The following is a 17,851-nucleotide window of genomic DNA, read 5'->3' as shown; positions in this document are numbered from 1 at the left end:
TTCATGCCCAGCAGGTCCTGAGTCATCAGGGGACTTTGTAAGCCCCCCTTTGTTTCCTCTCCGCCAAGGTTTTCGAGGAGGAGGAACCGCCATGAAAACCTGACAGAGAGGAAGCTCATAATATGCTTCGTGGGACCACAGCTGTCTCACCAAGCATATTGGGGCCCCAGGACTGCCCCACCACTGCCATGGTTCTCTAATTCCTAGCGCTTGTGGTGATGCAATGGTGGTCCCACCACCCCACTTGTAATAGGGCAGTTGGAAGACCGTCCCTCTGAGTCTGGCATTCCGTGGACGACAAAACTCGTAATCAGGCCCTATGTGTTTAAAGCACCATATTTCTGCCCTGAATGTGTAGCATAATGTGAAGATACTGGGGTTTGTCCTGGTAATTTCTGGGCTCTTCTCCCTTCAAATTCTAGCAGATTTTATCTGCTAAGTTCAACAGACTCTGGACTACATCATATATGGTAATTACCGCGTGTGGTAGAGTTTGCACAAATTCTGAGCCACGCACAGTCTAATTTTAATTGAGGCCAAGAGTCTTAGAGTACTTTCCAGAGACTATAGTTTTGCAACTCAAAATCTTGTACAAACATTCAATCTGCCCACTTCTTTTGCTACTCTTAATATATATGAATGGTGCACAGGCTATGGCAGTGGCGTCCAACATAGGTTCAGGAGGGCAGGATCCATCAGTATCTTGAACCGACGTTGAAAACCCATGGTCTATAGCATTACTCTTGCATTCCCATTTGTATTGCTTCGGCTAGTCACTCCAAACTATTTTATCACACAGTTTTCTTTCGACAATTTCACTCAACACATTTTTCCCTGCTTTCTGTATTCCTGTGATGGTGCATCCTGTCATGAGCTATACTTTAACGAGGACCCAAAAACTTTTCAATACCTGCTTAAAATAGTACCATGTTAATGCGCATTATTTCACTTTGACACACAATTTAAATGTACTGCCATCTTGAGGTCAGGTTTCTACAATACACATTCAGCTTCATTACTAAAGTAAGTATAGCCTTGTTTTGAAGTTGGCATAGTAACTGCAGACGTAGTGATATCAGCTTTCTACCCTACCCCACTGTATATTTGTTCCAAGGTCTACTACATTCGAGAAGGGTTAGGCACCTGCTCGTTAACTGCAATCTGGAGTTATATAGTGTACCACATGTTCCACTGTAAATGAGGTGATGTTTATTTGACATAATTAAAGGACTGTATCCTTGTCACAGTTTGCTCTTTACACAACTCTAACGTATCCAGTGAATTGCTGTTAAAACAATGAAACATTTTGGCGTTGTCGTACCGCGGTCTACAGAAACGCAGACACTTTTCCAGTTGAATAACTGTGAAAGGGCCTCTCTCGTATACCCACGAATGGTATCTAACTAATTTCTATTGTTGTGACTCTTTTGCATGAACTAGGAGAGGGCTTCCTACCCAGAAATCAGGAATGTATGAAAAATGAGAACCAAATGGCAATTGACTGCTCAACTGTTTGTCCTCGTCACCCCCAAATGCCAAACCTTAATAAAAACAAGCATTGGCATAGCCAATATTTATTTATTGTATTTCAATTTATATAGCGCGTTATCACCCCAAGGTCTCTAAGCGCTTGTACAGGGAAAAGAGAGAAACCGACTTCTACAGAAAAAAAACTGGCTACTTTACAACCCTCCCCATGCTTCCCGGAAAAGAATGGTTTTTAACATTCAACGGAAAGACAATAGATTGGGCTCCTTGCGGAGATTAGTTGGTAGTTTATTCCACGCTGCAGGAAGTAAAGTGGAGAAAGCACGCCCTCCCACAGTGGATAGGCGGAAGCATGGATTAACCAGGAGAGTGGCATCAGAGGCCCGTAGCACCCAACCAGGAACGTAGCTAGATAATCTAGTTTTGATGTAACTGGGCGCATTCCCGTAGAGTGCCTTGTGTGTGATACATAGTCCTTTAAACAATGCCCTCTGTCTAACGGGGAGCCAGTGTAACTGACACAGGAGAGGTGAAGCATGTGTTTTCCTTGGCTTCTTAAAAATCAATCTCGCTACATCATTCATTACTGTCTGAAGCCTCGTGAGTTGTTGCTTGGGCTTCCCTATATACAGCGCATTGCCGTAGTCCAGTCGTCCCAGAATTATAGCTGACACCGCACTTCTTAAAGTGGAAAACGACAACAATTGGGCGATCTTGCGGAGCTGTCTCAGGAGACCAACACACGTGCTTACCACTACCGACACCTGTTTCTTCATAGATAGAGTGCTATCAATATGGATACCCAGGCTTTTCACCACGGTTGCTGGCTCCGGCGTCCTGCCCAACTCCGTGGGCCAAAACCCGTCATTCCAGGGGCTGCCAAAGGTGGCTATAGGCAGCACCTCTGTTTTGTCCGGGTTAATCTTCAGGGAGTTTGCGGACATCCAATTTACCGTATACCTTAGAATGTTATGCAACCTGGCTTGTGCTCCTGGAGAATCCTCTATTTGGATGACGATCTGTGTGTCATCAGCATAATTAAAAATCTGACACTCCATCTGATTGAGAGCTGAAATCAGTGGCTGCAGGTAGATATTAAAAAGAAGCGGTGAAAGAGCCGAACCTTGCGGTACTCCATATTTGATGGCCGCTGATGTTGATACTAGGTCGGACAGCTGCACCTTCTGCGATCTATCTTGCAGAAAGGAGGTAAGCCAACCTAGTGCAGGCCCCCCGATGCCCAAGTCTCTCACGCGCGACAGCAGTTGACTATGACACACCGTGTCAAAAGCCACGGAGAGATCAAGTAGCACCAGGGCCCCCGGGATCTTCTTGTCAGCTCTACACCTCAATTCGTCTAAAATAGACACCATCACCAGCTCCGTGCTGTGATGTGCCCGGAAGCCTGCCTGATTTTGCTCTAGCGGATCATTGGTCTCCAGATGTCTTGAGAGGTATGTCAGCACATGCTGTTCCAAAACCTTAGCTAAAAAAGGTAATTGTGAAATGGGCCTAAAATTCGTTAAGATCTTTGTGTCCGCCCCTGACTTCTTAAGCAGCTGGATCAGCCGGGCCTCCTTAAGCATAACCGGCACTTGTCCGATTTCCAGAGATTTATTTAGAAGGTTGAGAACATCCTCTTCCAACCCTGGCATAGCTAGCTTAAAAACGCTCTGGGGGCAGGGATCCACCTAGGAGCCTGACTTTACCCTCCCTACCAAGCTAGCTAGCGTCTCCTTTGTAATCAAGGGAAAAGTTTCTAAGGGATTATCAATTTTCGGAATAAGATGAGTGACTTGTAGTGAACAATTTAAAACAGGGGCATGGGAGATTTCTGACAGGAGATCTTCAATTTTTTGTGTGAAAAAATCCTGGAATCTTGGACAGTCCTCCAGCGAGACGTCAGGCCTCTGTTCCTTATTTTTCCTTAATTCAGAGAGCATCTTAAAAACTTCTTTCTGCGGATTTTGGGATTCGGCAATTCTGGTCTCAAAATACTCAGATTTTCGAACCAGGATAGCCTTTTTATACGTGGCCAGCTCTTGCTGATATAGGCTCTGTGCCAGCGTATTATAATCCCTCCTCCATGCTCTCTCTGCCTTCCGAAGGGCTTGTTTCCTAAGCCTCAACGAGTCATTGAACCAGGGCGCTCCCGCTCCTTTATCCCCCACTTTCACCTTTCTAGCCGGCGCCACTAGTTCGATGGTAGTTTTTAGTTTGTCCACTACCTTCTGACAGGTGACCTCTATATTATCATTCCCTGTGGTTAATACAGTGGTACTTCGTAAATATCCCACCAGAGCTTCCTCATTTATGGAGTTCCATCGCCTCACGGTTTTCCATGTTGGTCTGGATTTCCCTCCATCTTTTGGTACCTCCTTCTGTCCTCTAAGCAGATAGGCAATAGGTCTCACCTTTTGGGCTTTATAAGTGTTTAGCCATGCAACAGTTGATGTTGTTGCACCAAGGATATTGTGCTGCATAACTAAATACTTAGAAGGTCCCAAAAGCCAGACCTATTGGCTATGCCAATGCTTGTTTGCTGTGGGATTTTATATAGCACGGACTATTTGATTTCAGAGTACAAGCTGGTCGATAAATCGGAAATAAACTGGCAAAACTGCACTATACAAATTCATGTATAACAGATACACATTTTTTTAGGCAGTGATGCACATATATTTCTATGCATAGTGAACTTACAAAGTAGTCATTTTTCAATTAAAAAATATATTTTTTGTGAATTGTTCCAGGTTGCCTCTTTCATGATCATCTTCAAACCACACCAAATAAAGATAATATGCTATAGAAATACTTTCCAATAATAAAATGTTGCAGATGAGCACAAGTTATACTGCGTTACGACGAAACCGCTACGGCACTACTTTAAAAATCATAGCTTAACTACCAGTAATGCGTCTTTCAAAATTTACTTATGGCCACAGAAGGCACGGATCGAGCCGAATTAACAGTGCTTACTGCACACAAGTTGGAACCAAAGTAATGTGGGTACATAACAAGTTCTGACGTTTGACTTTCATTTGCACCGATGCACGTCCCGGTCATAAATAATTCAAATTAATAAACAGGGAACCTGGAGCTGCGTCATGTGGCTGGGCACTGATGGGAGTGGGGGAGCTGCCCACCCTCCACTGTGTGAAAATTGGTTTGAAGCAATACATCTGCCACAAGAGGAATGCCGCGGTGGTACAAGGCCCAGGCAGGGCTTCCGGCTCTCAGGGCTGTGGTCACTTGCTTCGGATGCAGTTTATTTTAACTGGCGAAACATATGTTTGCTGGAACAGCTGTGTGAACCAAAACATGCGGGCCGGACGGAGGGGTCCTCACTACACAAACAATACTTAAATTGGCACCAAAGTGAGAGAGAGGCGCGGAAGCGGGCTTTGAGCTGCCTCATCCTGTTAGATGCCAGACACTCATTTAGCTTCCTTCACAATGCATTCTGGTACATGAAGGCTTTAATTACGAACATAAAATACAGATACCAAAATAAGGAGAAAAAGCATAACTAGGTGACATATTACTTTCACCATAACGTTTAAGAGTGTATCAATGAAATAAAAAAATACCATGGGTTTATACAAGAGGATCAAGAAGGTCGCAATGATGTTATTAAACTAAACTCTGCTTTGAATTTTACAAAACAAACTGTTTACATGATTATGCGGTAGAAACCAGGAAACATAAAACAGTGTATCTCGTAACTTTAAACATGCTGGCAGCTGTGCGTGCCCTCGGGGTGGGTGGCACGGATTTGTCATCAGTGGTGGGTTTGCATGTTCCGTGCAGCTGAGTTCTGAGGGTGGGGCGGCTCCCCCACATCAGTAGGGACATACAGAAGAGGCTGGAGTTCCAGAGCAAGTTCAGAAACCCCTCCCGCACTGAGAGCACGCGGCTCAACTGCGCCCCAAGTCCAGTGGGCCTTGCACGACTCTCCCACAATAACACTGAAAAGTGCAGGAGGTGGCGGCGGCTGCTAGAGTGGAAGCTCAACCCTGAGCCAGGCAGCGCCTCTTCGGGGAGGAGGACTGGGCAGGGACGCACAAGCTCAGCAGGCGGGGAGACGGGGCTGCCGGGATTTAGCTCAGCCTGCCTGAAATGCCTCTCGGACATAGTGCTTACAGAGGAAACAAAATGGCCCGCAGTGCTGAGAGAAATTAAAAGTAAACATTTGCAGGCTGTCTGCAGTTACTCTGCAATAAGGATTCACAGCTTTAGGAGCACCAGGGGATAGGGGGAAACTCACGGCTACTAGCCCCATTCACCTTCTTTTTACATCATAATGTGGCACAGGGGCAATGGTGTGAATTTCAATAGAAAGCTTGCGTTCAGCCACACTTTCAATGCACGCCCTTAACGGAGGACATCCTTCACACATTTTACACGAGGGAGCCGTGCCAATGTAATGCTGCAAAATGAAACCACCACAGGACAGTATGTATGAATGCAGCAGTCTGAAGTGAGCTATATTGTTTTTAAACAGCATTGCGTGCTTGTTTATCAGAGGAAGGGCGCCCTCTGTTCCATATCAACCTCAGCTGACCCCTAAAGCCATTTAACTCTATGCACTGCTGAGCGCACATTAGCTATAGCAGACAAGCACCAGAAAACTACCCGCGAGTTGTGTGCATGTGCGCGATCTACAAGGGAAAACCAGCGCGACCAGCGCTGGCTACCATCTGCTGAGGGCATGTACAGCGCTTACCTTGCGGGAGCGAGCAGTGGCAGGTGCGAGAATTGCAAACAGATGGCTCCGCTGCTCGCTCCCGCAAGGTAAACACTGTACATGCACGAGGGCTGATTGGAAACAGTGTAGAACATGCACGAGTTTCCACAAAAGCCCGGAGCGATTCCAAGAGGTCACTCCAAATCAGCGCCTGCGCGCTGCTTAGGCGAGACCTAAAAAGGAGGAACTTGCTTGCATGTATAAATTATGACAATTGTCATAATTTATACAAAGACTTTTAGGTTGCCCCGGAGTTTCGGAAACCTCCAGAAACTGGCCTGTTTCCCAGCTGGCACGGGCAAAGTTTGAAAGACAAGACTGTAAAAAAGAATGACTTTGGTCAATCTTGCTGCTCCAATCCTGTGAGGCTCTAATCAATATTAGAATACTGGAATGCTGGAGGAGGGATCAGGATGTGAAAATGCATCGAGATTATTTACAGTATATGCCAAAGATGAAAGCGACCTGTCTAACGAAGTATAAAAACGGACTAGTAATGCGGTGCCATGAATACACAATAGATTCTCTGCTTCTGGGTTGGATAGACAGGTCGCTTTCATTTTGTGATATATTGTAAATATTCTCGATTTAATTTCACATCCTGATACCTCCACGAACACTCCCTTGAGCACTTTACTCACCTTGCCAGTTCAGAGCAACTATTTAAATTGTGAACTTGTGATTTACCCACATTATAAACTTTTTTGATCATCAAGTCAACCTGGTCACAGTTGTATTCAACTATTGTGGGGTGTCTTCCAATACACTACATAAAAAGTTCACTGGTCAGTTGGATCAATTGTTGTATGCACCCTGATTAAGAGTTAGATAGATACTAGAAACAATGGTCCTAGACCTTTCTTTTAATCAATTGATTAATTCAAACAATAATCATTTACTTAAATCTTTTTCAGCATGCGTAACGTCAGCTCACAGTAAACTAAGTTCCATATACAGTTGAAATATGATGTGCAACAACCACAGGTTTGCAAAACAACATGTATTTATTTAATCATACTTTCAATACCAATAAATGTTGTACTGTGCATTTGGAAAGGATGAAAGAAAAGGTTGCTCAACTTGAACGTGCAGAAAGGGGGTGCTCGATATAAGAAGAAAAATGAGATAAGGATGGGAGAGAGTTCCCAAGATAATCGTGATACAATAATTTCCACATATTAGAAATTAGACCCCTTGGAATGGGGGATAGTTATGTGTACATCTAATTAAGGGTCCCTATTCTGAAGTGTTTAGCAGTTCTATTAACCACCTCCTCTCAGTCTAGGAGGGTAGGTAAGAGGAAAGGGAAGAATAGGTTTGGCAGGTGTGAGCAGTGCATGCTTCCCCTTAACAAAATAAATATCTGCAGGGACTTGGTTATGATACTGCATTGTGATTTTGTATTGTATTGGAACATTTAAATAGTTCTTCATGCCTAGTCAAGTGCTTTTAAAGTGCCGTGTGAAGCACAGTACAGAAAAGGGGAAAATCTGGGTAGTAACTATGTGTACAAAGGGCATGCACATAAGACCTGTGTGCCTGTTGTGAAGCATAACTTTATGGGTACCTTCATCTTAATAGCAGAGACGTTAATGCATGGCCAAAATGGGTAATTATTCAGGCAAAAGAATGCAGCCCTGATAGTCTTACTTGATAAAAAAAATGTGTTTGATGACAAAAACCAAAAAGTCAATAGGTCTCAGCAATCCGAGAGCTATTGGTGTTGTTAATGACAATGTCTTTTAGCCATGTGTTATGAAGTGGAGTGGATGTATGTGGTGTGGAGTGGAATTTTGTAGGTTGGATTGGAATTGTTTGTTGTGGAATTGTGTGCTGGGGAATTGTGAGGTGCTCAGTGGAGTTAAGTGTAATAGAATTATGCGACATGATATGCAGTGGAAAAATGTGGATTGTAATTATGTAGTATTGAATTATGTGGAGAGGTATTATGCGTAATGGAGTGTAATTATGTGGAGTGGTATTGTGTGTTTTGAAGGAAGAACGGTGATTTTAACTTTTTGTGCATCACTACGTTTTATAAATTTGATATATTACTATATTACTAAAATTACCTGAATTTTTTTTAATGAAAATATTAACAGATGGATTGCATATAAAATGAAGACTGAGTAAATTCATGTAGTAGATCTATAGTAAACAAAAAGCTAAAACAATTAATGCATGTTCAGAAACAGTTATCTGAACGATTTTCTATTTCCATTGCATTTACATCCAGTCATTTCAAGATGGCCACTGAACGTCTAGACCAGAGGTCTTCAATCTGTGGGGCGTGACCCCCAGGGGAGTCGTGGAGTCCTTGGAAGGGGGTCGCAAATTCTGTCAGAGTGCAGTTCCTGGCTTGGGCTGATCGAGGGTGCTCACGATGGAGCCCTAATTCACACCGAGGTGTGAAAAACATCAAAGCCTCATTAACAAGTAAAAGGTCTTTTAAAGACCTGTCAAGTACTCAGGTGTGGCTGTGTGTGTGTGTCCCTGAAGCCATTTCGAGCTGGGAGAGGAGGGGAAGTGGGGGCGGGGGGGCAGAGGAGAACTGGGGGAGCAGGCTGTAGTGTAGCCCTTTGAGGTCAATGGATATTGCGCGCCTGGAGCTGTGGGTCCCGTGCCACGTCCCCCGCCCCCAGCAGGGAGGCACACAGATGCCCTCCCATGATCGGGAAAGAAGGAAGAAGACGCAGAGAGATACTGACCCCCCCCCCCCCCCCCCAATGAGAGAGGCACAGAAAAGGTGGGTGGATGAATGATGGGTGGATGGATGGATGGATGTGTGAAAAGGTGGGTGGATGAATGATGAATGGATGGATGAAAGGGTGGATGAATGGAAGGATGAAAGGGTGGACTGATGAAGGATGGATGGATGGATGGAAGGGTGGATGGATGTATGGATGGATAAAAGGTTGCATGGATGAATGATGGATGTGTGAAAAGGTGGGTGGATGAATGATGGGTGGATAGGTAAAGGATGGATGTATGGATGGAAGGATGAAAGGGTGGATGGATGAAGGATGGATGTATGGATGTAAGGATGAAAGGGTGGATGGGTGAAAGATAGATGGATGAAGGATAGATGTATGGATGTAAGGATAAAAGGGTGGACGGATGAAGGATGGATGGATGGATGAAAGTGTGGATGGATGGAAGGATGAAAGGGTGGACGGATGAAGGATGGATGGATGTATGGATGGATAAATGGTTGCTTGGATGAATGATGCAAGGATGGATGTGTGAAAAGGTGGGGGGATGAATGATGGGTGGATGGATAGATGAAAGGGTGGGTGGATGGATGTATGGATGAAAGGGTGGATGGATGAAGGATGGATGTATGGATGAGAGGATGAAAGGGTGGATGGATGTATGGATGGATAAAAGGTTGCATGGATGAATGAAGGATGGATGTGTAAAAAGGTGGGTGGATGAATGATGGGTGGATGGATGGAAGGGTGGATGGGTAAAGGGTGGATGGAAAGATGAAAGGGTGGATGGATGAAGGATTGATGGATGGATGGAAGGATGAAAGGATGGATGGATGTGTGAAAGTGTGGGTGGATGAATGATGGATGGAATTGATGAGGTCTAACAGGCGCATTTATGGTTGTCAAAAGATGATGATGAGGAGTACCAGTTTCTAGAAACTTTTGTCGGAAGGGGGCCCTTACCCCTAAAAAGGTTTTAAAAGGGGGTCTCGGCATCAAAAAGTTCGAAGAACTCTGGTCTAGACAAAATGTTGCTGGTATTGAAAAGCAACCCACGCGCAATTTTTCGATTGACTTAGTTATTGCGGTTCGCCAGTCTTCCGTCTTATTGGTTAGAATGCCTGTTTCATGGGATAGGGGCAGGCCTGAACCGCGGTCTTCTTTGGAATTGTTTGTACGCAGTACATATGTGAGAGCGGGAGCATCAGTACATATGCGAAAGTGGGAGTGGTTCGCATTTATATCACATATACGCTGCACTAGTGAAGCAAGGCTGACGTTGTTTTTATTTGAATCATAGGACTTGCAGTCTCCCATTTATAATGACATTTATAGAGTCTATAGACTATAAGGCATACAACATTGACTAGGCAAACTATTTATTCCTGATTTAGAACAACTTTAGATCACTATTTACCTTCGGTGCACCTCTAGGCATGAGGCAACTCTTAGTTCTCTGGGCAAAGCTTTTCAAGCCTTAGATGTAAGAGAAAAGAAGTGACGGTCTGCCTTTGAACTTGGTTTATGACGAGGAATGCAGCTTTCCTCTTCATTCTTTTGCCGCTTCTGAATTTTTAATGTGTAATTCAACATTGTTTGGCATCACGAGGGCTTCGATTAGAATCCTTTACAATATATTCAGTTTCCAGAAAAAGGGTCCCAAAAATCCGTTTTGTTCGGGGACCAAATAATCGTTAAGATATATCTGATTGTAGACATTATTTGTATTATTCTGCTTGTCCCAGGCATCATAAAGGCCCTTCCTACACAAGTAATGGAACGTCCTGGCGACATTCTGGCTGCCTGCAGAATACTTGTGGCCTATTATGCGCTTTCGATACAATTATGTTCTGTTGCTTAATGGCTGTCCTGGCACAACGGTGTACATTCTTGACTCATTGTGGTCACTGTGACTTCAGGCTGTTCCTTTCACCTAATGAATCATAAAATAACCCTGAAAGCATTCCTGCTTCTTACTTATGCGACTTCAGACAACAGTAGGGATAATAATAATAAAAATAACTTGATTTTGGATAATGATTCATACTACACCGCTGCCATTTCCAAGCGCTGTAACATATATAATAATAATAATAATAATAATATTTATTATTATTATTATTATTATTAATATTAATATGAATGGTCAATGTTATTGCACTTCACTAAGCTGCTCTTTTAATACACAAATAGGATCCAACTGGAAACATTTAGAAACATTGGAAAGTGAGTTAGAACACTGATTCGCCCATTTCAGAAACAATTCCCATACAGCAAGAAATGCTGCAGCTGGGTACGAAGCCACACACATGGAAGACAGCCGTGAGCGGCATGTATATGGGGAAAGCAGGTCATGAAGGGGAGGTGCCACCAACTGCACTTTGACAAGGATATTTAAATCTCCAGCTCACTGATTCTGGTATCCATAGTGGGGGGTGCTTCGAAGAGGGGTGTTTGTGTGGCACACATGTCTGCTCCTATCCTGCCTCAGGTATTCTTGCCCTTACGCAGTGCTTCTGCCCTCAGGCCCTAGCAGTCCACTTCTTTGCACCATGTTGCCTTGTTGCGTTGTTGCTCCTTCTGATCCAGGGCTTCTCCTGTGCCTGAGGGATTAGCACCTTGCCGCCTGCAGGCTCATTTTGGTCAGATGGGGCCTGAGTGTGTCAGGCTAGAACAGGGCCCTTTGCCTCCTGTAATCAGCCCTTTATTTGCAGCTAGGGCCACATAGGCAGCTCTCTCAGCACCTCATTTATTTGGGGGTTCCAGAAGATTGTCAGGTTAGTAACTCGTTAATGTCAGTGACCATGCCAACAGCCCAACAGAAAAGTGGGGTCAATGAGTCCTGGTCACCAGGCTTAAGTGGTGGTGCCCCAGTCTACAGTGCTTAGAGCTGAACGTGGCAGACAGCGCTAGACGTTCTGGTGAGATAACAGATGAATCATGTAGAGCAATGGGGGATAGTTAACACTGTTTCTTTATTGGAGAGCACATTGGCCTTATTAGAGACTTTTTATGTGGATATATGACGTTACAACGCATGCTTTTACCACTCATGCCTTTACAACGTGGTTTTTACATTGCAAACCTTTACAACGCATATCGCTTTGGGGTGCTGGATAGTGAATAGTTTAATTTACTATTCCAACTCCAGTCCCCGTGGACACTAGGGAAGGTGTTGGATAGTAAATTAAACGTATTCCCTATCCTAGTGCGCCCCCCAGCGCAATGCGTTGTCATGGTTTGCGTTGTAAAAGTTGCGTCTTAAAGGCACTGCGTTGTAAAAGTTGCTTTGTAAAGGATGTTTCCCTTTTTATGCATGCCTCTCATTGGTATTAATGCATGTCTGTTTTGGTGTTACAAAAGCTGCCTCCCCTATCTCCTTTTATTTATCTCTGCTGAGATGGTAATACGTTTAATTCCAACAAAGTAATTAATAAATCTATTAGTGCTATGCACATATGTATAAGCTTTCAGGACCATAAACAAACCTTCTTTAGGGTACGATCAACAGTGTATTCATTCATTATCCACGATTATCTAAATCAGTGGTGTCCAACGTAGGTCCAGAACGGCCGGACCCTTGCCAGATTGTAGACATAACCACTATGTAAATAGGTTTCATTTGAATTAATTGTGTGCAGTTTTGTCTAAACAAAGAACGCGGCATGGCTCAGACTCTTCTGGGTTTCGGTTAGACACCTCTGGTCAACTTGACGCTAAGAATTACCTGTACACTCCCAGTAAAGTATTGCTACAGTGCAGCAAAGACAGCAGTTCCCCCTTTTACAAATGAAAGGGCCTGGCAGCACCTGCTCCTTTTAAGCACTAAGAATAAAACTGTTCATCTACACTTTGCAGTTCATATTATCCAGAGTAGAAAGATGCGGCGGGTAAGGGACTGAGAACTCAGCTTTGGAAGGTTCAGCAGACACCGGGGAATGCAAAAGTCCCTTTAGTTGTCTGTGTGAGGACACTGCACCCCTGGGAACAGAAATAGCACTTTATCCCTAATGAAGAGAGGCGTTTGCTGTAGTAAAAGCTGTTTCTCCCTCGAGGATGTGGGGCACTGTTCCCATAGTGCTGAAATTTTGTTTACATGAGTGACTTCACTTAAAGCGTCGAAAAATAATTATATACTGCTGCACTGTCTGCTTTTATATTAAGGGCCTGTTTTTCAAAACTGTTCCTCCGGTTTGGAAACTTAATTTCTTTACAGGAAAGCTTGATGAAGCAAAGGAGATCTGCCTGCAAAGAGCTTTGCAACAAGCAATATTTGATGACAAAGTTGACTTACATTAGTAGGTTTTGGGGGATCGTTGCTTGTTCACCTCTAGTTTTTAGGTCTGGCGTAGCCAACACCTCTTGATACAATGTACGTGCATGAATATAGTATGTTACAAATGTACTGTTACTATCGTGTCATGTGTGAAGGTGAAGTAGTGTGGCTCACTGGTTAGAGGCGGCAGACCCGAGAGCAGAGGACGGTCCGGGACCAGGGTTTGATTCCCGGCGCGGCAGGTTTCTGGACCAGGGTCAGCGGACTCAATAAGGACTCGATAATTCTCTCGCCTCGGTGCCCACTCTGATCAGCGATCACACTCGGCAACTCTGGGCATTAGCTTGCCTCATCTTCACTAACGGCCCCACCAGACCGCCGGGGATGCCTGGTCTCACCCTGGAGATACCCATTAAGGGACCATCTCTCAGGGAAGCCAGAAAGGGTTTCGCAGCGGTCGAAGCGCCTTGGGACCCTCCGGGTAAGTAGTGCGCTATATAATTTCAGGGCAGTGGGGAAGGTGCAGGAGCCCATGGGGGATGAATTCTGTTCAAGTGTGGGTGAGTGGGAGTAGGAAAAAAAGGGAAAGAAAAAGGATGTGCCTTATTCAAACATCAAGCACAGTGCTGGTTCTGTTCAAAAACACATCATGTGCTTACTTGGGGCCAGATGTACGACTCTTTTTTGCGCTGCCGAAAAAAAGGGTAACAGCATGTACAAATGCTATTTTGCAAGTCATTGACTCGCAAAATAGCATTTGAGGCTCTCGCAATTAGGAAGGGGCGTACCTTCGTAATTGCGAGTCAACATGTTATGTATTAATGTTTTGCGGCCGCATTTGCAGCCGCAAAACACTCGCAGTTTACCACCTACTTCAAGTAGATGGTAAACTACTCGCAAAGGGAAAGGGGTCCCCAGGGGGAAAATATTTTTTAAGAGCAGGCAGTGGTACCAGAGACCACTGCCTGCCCTTAAAAAAAAATTACGTTACAAAATAGGGTTGACCCAATGGTACTGGGACCTGGGTATTCAGTGTTGCAAAGAGAAAGGTCCCAGCCAACAAAGTTTTGAAAAACAGCAATTATTCAACAATCGTGTACATATAACTCCTAACACAACTGGAGTGAGTGATGTTGTTTATTCACATCCTCACTTGTATACACTTCATGTATATATGCTCTTCATAAATTAAGGTTGTGCCCAAAGTGAGGCGAAAAAGAAGAGGGAGGGGAAGAGGTAAGTGATTGTGAGGATTTGGGTTGTGTGGATCAGTTTCAAAAGGCAAAAGTGGTCACAGACAAACATTTGTTGTTGACTTCACATGGACGATTGAATATGGCCCCAAACATTTCTAACAATTATGTAATCCAATACCAACCAATGGAGACACAGTAAATATGGTCTGTTGATTGTGGGTAGGTATCATAAAGGATGGAAAGCCGACGTTTCGACCCCTTGGTCAGTGTAGGTTGATTGGCACCTTACTCTGGGGGCCTTCATCAGGACGGGGGATCGGGCACCTAAAGTTGAAATAATAGGTCAAACTACCGGAGTGGCAGTTTCAAATGTATTCTAAAACAACAAATGGTATATTTACCAAAGAGCCAACTTTGCTGAAAGGCAGCCTGTGCAGGCTAGTGGTCTATGAGTTATATGTACACGATTGTTGAATAATTGCTGTTTTTCAAAACTTTGTTGGCTGGGACCTTTCTCTTTGCAACACTTAAAAAAATTAAACTGAAAAGTTTCATTTTTCTTTTTTAAATGCATCCCGTTTTCCTTTAAGGAAAACGAGCTGCATTAAAAACAAAAAAAACTGCTTTACTAAAAAAGCAGTCCCAGACATGGTGGACCCCAGCAGGCCAACATCCCTGGGAGGGCTGGCAATCCCAATGGGCTCACAAATTGCGAGAGGCTCATTAATTTTAATGAGCCTCGCAATTTGCGACCCCATTGGGAATCGCAAAACAGTGTAATAACACTGTTGTACATTTAATTTAGCGCCTCTCAATGAGTCGCAAATTACGAGACGCTAAATAAAGGGACGCTAAATGATAGGGTCGTACATCTGGCCCTTGGTTTTTTACTGTTTTTTTTCTAAAGATAGGAGATTATGAGATTTATCCACAAATTCCCTTCTGTATATTTCCTCCCTTGAGTGCATCTTGTTCTGACAAAATAGGAAGTCTCCTTTTATAAATGCACTGCTCTGCTCATTTTTGATCAAAGAGATTTAGAGGTGCAAGGGGGGAACAAACCTACCTGGTTAGTATCTATCTATTGACCATGAAATACTTTGACAAATACATTGCTGCTCTAAGTGGTCTGGGTATTATTATCAACCTACACTTATAATATTTTATTTGAATTTAGTATTATTACAGGGATTTTAACAACTCCTTAGGCCCCCCCAACATAAGTGGAATACATCAGGATAATCCATTCATCATAAGAAAATCCTGTTGACTAGAACCTGCTGGGTCAGTCCGTTGGGAGTCTCACCAAGATCTGGGATATCCCGGGGAGCCTGTAAAGTGTTCTACATAGGTAGCTGGAACCAGTAGGTTACTGCAGTAAAGGAGAGACACAAAAGATAGCGAGTGTTGAGATATAGTTCAGAATAAGAACCCATAAAAAGTACCCATCAACCCACTCAATAGTGGAACTTCGTCATCTGGGATTTCATGTTTGAAAAGTGGTCTCCAATCAGCCCTTCCCCAAGGAAAACTTGAGACTAGCTATGGACCCAATGGTTGAACCTTCAACCAGAGAAGATGACAGAGTTTTAGGCTGGTAGGGCTTAGTTGCAGTGCTCGAAAAAAGTGTGAAAGAATGAATGAAACAGAAAGGAAAATGATCCAAGTGATTAAAAATACCTATCTTGATGTCAATAAGAAAACTTTATTAGGTCTGCCCATCAAGGTGGTATAGTTAAAAGCAGAGTGATAATTTGCTATTTACCATAGATGTTATGTGGTCAACATGTTTCAGCCTTTATAGGCTTTCGTAAGGACCTATGAATCACTACTGCAACACTTACTTTTTGTGCTGTGAATGACAGACTACAGACATTTTCAAAAGTGGTGTGTCATCTCCCAAATTTTTGGGATGAGAAACCTCACCTCACCTGGCAAAGGCTCAGGATAAAGGAGGCCACGCACTCTCCGTCGTTGCCTCGTGCTGTACTAAGCCGAGGGGGAGGTCAAAGACCTTTGGCATCTTCCGTGTGTTTAACTGTATAGTTGGGGGACAAGATACCAATAGGTCTATAAATAAATTCTCCCCTCGGGCCCCTCTCTACCCCTCTGTTTTTCTTTATATCCCGGGGAGCACCAGGCTGGCAAGCTGTACATAGGATTCTCAGTGTAAACACTTTGGGCTAGATGTATGAAGCATTTGTTAGGTCGCAAATGGGCCGATTCACAGCTGTTGTGATTTACAAAGCCCAAACTACCTCATAAGTATTCATGATGTAGATCTATATGCGACCCATTAGGAATTACTAATAAAACTCAAAAGAGTTTCATAGATTAGAAATAGCGATTTACTAATTGTGATTCACAGGAAATAGGTTTTAGGAAATTGCTATTCCTAACTTTTGTACATGTAGTCTAGTTATAATTCTTAGCTAGAAACAGACTTGTATACCAGCAGCACCCTGGCAGGATGCAACTCAGTTATATACTTATGCCATATTCCATATAACGCTTTAAACAAAGGAGAGAGCAAGAAAGGAAAGGAGTGGGTCCTCTTCCCCACACGTTAATTAATATACCAACTTGGACGAACTGATAGGTTATTCTGTGAGAAATGTCCTACGTGCTACTGGATGCTAGAGTGCAGGAAACCATTATGGTTGTTAAAAGAACCCTCACCCACCAACCTAGTTGGTGGCGTACTTCATCATTGGGTTTCCAGCTGGGTTGCCGAGTACAACCTAGCTGTGCTACAACACCTGATTACTGTGGTGCGGGTTTTTTGTGAAGGTGTGAGTGCAGAGAAGTATCTTAGTTAAAAATGCCTCTACAGTGCCCAGACGGGTGGTGCTTTATTTAAAGGGACTTTTTGGGCATATTAAAAACATGGTGAGATATTATAAAGAAAAATTATCTCCTATATATCTGTCTAAAAAGAGGTCGACATGTTTCAGCCTCGCTGTAATTAAATGAGGCTTTCTTCAGGACCATGAAATGTGAATGGTGAAGTGGTAACAAAAAATGTTTGTTTGCCACATGAGTGAATATGTGATTTTCAGCAAGTCAAGTCAAGTCAAGTCAATAGATTTATATAGCGCGCTACATACCCAGAGGGTCTCAAGGCACTTGAAGAAGGGTGGGGAATTACTTGTCAAATATCCACGTTTTAAGTTGCTTTCTGAATGCTAGGTGGTTCTGAGTAAGGCGAAGGTGAGTGGGAAGTGAGTTCCAGGTTTTAGCTGCTAGGTAGGAGAAGGATCTACCTCCCATGGTGGTTTTGTTGATGCGAGGTACAGTGGCAAGGGCTTGGTTGGAGGATCGTAGTTGGCGGGAGGGGGAGTAGAAGGACAGTCGTGTGTTGAGGCATTCGGGTCCGATTTCGTAGAGTGCTTTGTGTGCGTGGGTTAGGAGGCGGAAAGTAATCCTCTTATTG

At 43.7% G+C, this 17,851-nt stretch overlaps 1 protein-coding gene across 1 annotated transcript in view; it reads right to left on the bottom strand.

Moving 5' to 3' along the window:
• Window positions 1-17,851, bottom strand: part of LOC147697030 (amine oxidase [flavin-containing]-like) — a 335,947-nt gene that overhangs the window by 207,057 nt on the left and 111,039 nt on the right. The gene's annotated exons all lie outside the window — the stretch shown is intronic.

The sequence above is a fragment of the Lissotriton vulgaris genome, chromosome 8 (assembly GCF_964263255.1).
Source record: "Lissotriton vulgaris chromosome 8, aLisVul1.2, whole genome shotgun sequence".
In the NCBI taxonomy this organism is placed as follows: domain Eukaryota; kingdom Metazoa; phylum Chordata; class Amphibia; order Caudata; family Salamandridae; genus Lissotriton; species Lissotriton vulgaris.
Note: the sequence above shows the minus strand (reverse complement) of the source record. Positions and strands in the feature narration are given on the sequence as shown.